This window comes from Prionailurus viverrinus, unplaced genomic scaffold, assembly GCF_022837055.1.
Source record: "Prionailurus viverrinus isolate Anna unplaced genomic scaffold, UM_Priviv_1.0 scaffold_50, whole genome shotgun sequence".
Classification (NCBI taxonomy): Eukaryota; Metazoa; Chordata; class Mammalia; order Carnivora; family Felidae; genus Prionailurus; species Prionailurus viverrinus.
The window spans coordinates 299842-303432 of record NW_025927613.1 but is presented as its reverse complement, the minus strand read 5'-3'; positions in this window follow the sequence as shown (position 1 = coordinate 303432).

Genomic DNA, 3591 nt, shown 5'->3' with positions numbered 1-3591 from the left:
GGAAGCTGACCTAAATTTCAAGTGACTTCAAGTTATGAGGGAGGATTGAAGAACAGAGTCCTATTTAACATGGGTTAGAATAATGGACCCAATCTGACAAGATAAAATGTAACTAAGATAAATGTGAAGTTCTGAGTTTAAGTTAAGGATCTCCTCTACTTGTAGATGAGTGGATGCATGGAGAACCACACATACAGAGAAGTTTGGTTGATTAAAATCTTAGCATGGGGCGAGTGTGGCACATGGTGATTGAGCTCTTGTTCTTCATTATTAGTCATGATAGTGTTGCTGTGCTTGGTCCAGACAGTGGTGCAGACAGTGCACAAATGGGAGTGAGGCTGGAGGATGATGTGTCATTCCACTATGTGTCAGACACCACTGGAGACAGGAAACTTACATCCTTCCTTATACTCACAACTTGAAAAGATATTATTATTTACTCCAATTTATAAACAGTGTCACACACACACATACACACACTCACACACTCTCACACACGCACACACACACACACACACACAAATCTAGTGAGGTTAACTAATTTGGTCACACATCTAAGATCTAATAATGCTAGAATCCAAGCCCAGGCTTATCTTGCTCCAAAACTTGGTCTCCCTTACTGTGGAAAGGAGAATAATGTTTGTTTGTTTGTTTGTTTGTTAAAGTTTATTTATTTTGAAAGAGGAGAGTTCATGTGCAAGCGAGCAAGTAGGAGAGCGACGGGGCGGCGGGGTGGGGGCGGTGGAGCAGTTTCTGCATTGCCAGAACAGAGCCCCATGTGGGGCTCAAACTCATAAATCATGAGATCATGACCTGAGCTAAAGTTAGCCACTCAACTGACTGAGCCACCCAGGCACCCCTTAAAAGGAGTAGCATGTTGCTTTCTTTTATTTATAAGGCTTTATTTCAGGAACAGTAGAACTCAAGAGCTTAAATCCAATGGATGGAAACCATTTCTGGCTAAAAATAAAGAGGATAATTTGATTGTCACAACTGTGTGGAAATGGAACACACTGTTACTCCCATATTCAATAAACATTTATTCAAATACTGAGTTTTTACTGTGTGCCAGGCATTATTCTGGGTGCTTGGGACACATTGGTGAATGAAATAAAAATGCTTATTCTCAAGGAACTGACATTCTAGCAGATGAAAACACAATAAAAATGGACGTGTTTTAAAAATATATACAACATATTAAAATATACAAACAGCTCTGGAGATAAGAACAAATTCAGCAATGGAGATGTTTTGGTGGGCATCCCAGACAGTGTAAGAAAGGGAGGGGAACTGAGCTCAATATGTGGAAAAAAAGGCCCCAGGAGGTGTGCAACTGTGAGCCAGTACACAGGAATAGAAAGGGCATAGGAGAGGCATTCTGAGACAGGATTTGGACCCCAGCTCCACCACTTACTAGTAGAGAGGTCTTAGCTTTGGCAGTTTCCCTGACACAAGGTTCCTTCATTTATAAAATGTGGCTAAAAGAAAAATACACTTGTGTCACTCTGAGGATTAAATACATCATTTAAGTTGTATATACCTTGTATACTACAAAGCACTACAAATACATTGCCTTTAGCAGTGAGATGTCACCCCTAAGGAGAGAAGTACAGGGAAGAGATGACAATCGGCCTATCAGATGAGGTTGGTTGCAAAGCCAGGCTAAGTCCAGGTCCAAGCAAAGGCTGGTTGGGTGGACAGGCAGAGGGAGAGCACAAACATGAATGAAAGTGGGGAAGTGGTCAGCTGGGGCAAGCCAGGGGAGGCACAGAAGAGCAGGATTGAGGACTGAAGGGATGCTGGAGGGCAGATGGGAGCAGGTTGGAGTGATGGGTGGTGGGAAAGGCTCAGGTGGGACACTCTAGGAGGAAGGGATTTGGGGACAGTTTGCTCAGATGTCAGGGCCAATGTTGGCTTCCAGGGTAGTGAGATGAGGCGCTATCACAAATGGTCATCACTGTGTTGATGCCACCCCGCCAGTTTGCCAGCAGCATGGTTCCTTGGGTCAGCCAGGAAAAGAGGAAGTGCCAGGGAGGGGAGGCTCTCAATTAATCAGAAATACTTTTAAGGATTGAGTCGAGGTTAGGCCCTTTGTCACAGAAAGGCCTTGTGACTGGAGCCAGACTGGATAAGAAAGCTGGATTGGGCAGTTAACTAATCATTTCTTTCCACAGCATCTCATCACATTCTTCAGAGGTTTGTTTTGTTCAGTCAGAAATCCTGGAGGTGTTTCCAGTGAGTAGAGTCTGAATCTCCTGCAGTAAAGCAGGGTTTCCTGCCCTTACCACTAGTGACAATTTGGTTGGAATAATTCTCTGTCATGGGAGCACATTGTAGGGTGTTAACTAGCACCTCTGGCTTCTACCCAGTAGATGATAGTATCAAACACAACCCCCTCCCCACCAGCTGTGAGGTTCAAAGAAGTTGAATACTCTGGTGAGGTCCCTAAAGCCTCTTTTCTCAACCATTATGCTATACAGTAACCACACCCCCCCGCCCGCCAACTTAGACCTGTAGATTTTCACACAAGCCATGTAGATCCAAAGGTCCAAATGGAACCATATGATTTCACTCATATGTGGAATTTAAGAAACAAAACAAACAAGCAAAGGGGAAGAAAAAAAAGAAGAGAGAGACAAACAAAGAAACAGACTCTTAACTATTGAGAACAAACTGATGGTGGGCGAAGGGAGGAATGGGTGAAATAGGTGATGGGATTTAAGGAGTGCACTTGCTGTAAGGAGCAGTGGGTGTTGTATGGAAGTGTTAAATCACTATATTGTACACCTCAAACTAATATAACACTGTTTGTTAACTAACTGAAATTATAATAAAAACATTAAAAAACCCACCCACAAAGGTCTAGATAGAAAATTACTATCTAAGGTGGAAAGAAAGGAGAGGCTGTGTGACCAGGTCCTTAAGCATGAATAGAAAATCTTTCCATAGAAAAAAGGCAGCAGAGGACTCCAGAAATGAGTATGTCCATTTCTACCTACCACAGTCCCCATTGGAAACAGGTACTTTCCTAGCTGGGAGGAGCTACCCTAAGTCCCTAGAGGGAGGCAGGGAGGAGCTGCCACTCATCACCTGTCACAGGACCATGTGGGTGGCAGGAGGCGGTCCTGTCATCCCCAGGTCCTGTCTCACAGGCTGGGGCAGAGCCCAAGGCCAGGATAAAAGGGACTTGGGAACAGAGACCCTCCATGCACTCCTCTCCTGAGGTACTGACAGACCCAGTGCTGCCTGTGCACCGGTAAGTGCCCTGGGAAAGAGAGCAGAGCCTTCTAGAGAGGGAGCTCAGACAGAGCAGGGGACAGAGGCTTGGGCTCTGGTTTGAAGGACAAGGATGAGGACCCAGAAAATCTGAATCAGGAGGGCCAGGGTGGGATGGGTGAGAAAGACCGAAAGCAACTGGGAAGATTTGTGTGCTATACGCTAGAGTTTTAGAGACAGCAGTAGCTGGGTGTGTTTCTCTGGTGTTAGGAAATAAAAACATTGATGGCTAGATTATGCTAGAGTGGGTTACATAGTGGGAATATAGTTTTGGAAATATAGCTGGGCCCAAGTGCAGGAACAGTGTGTTGAGGA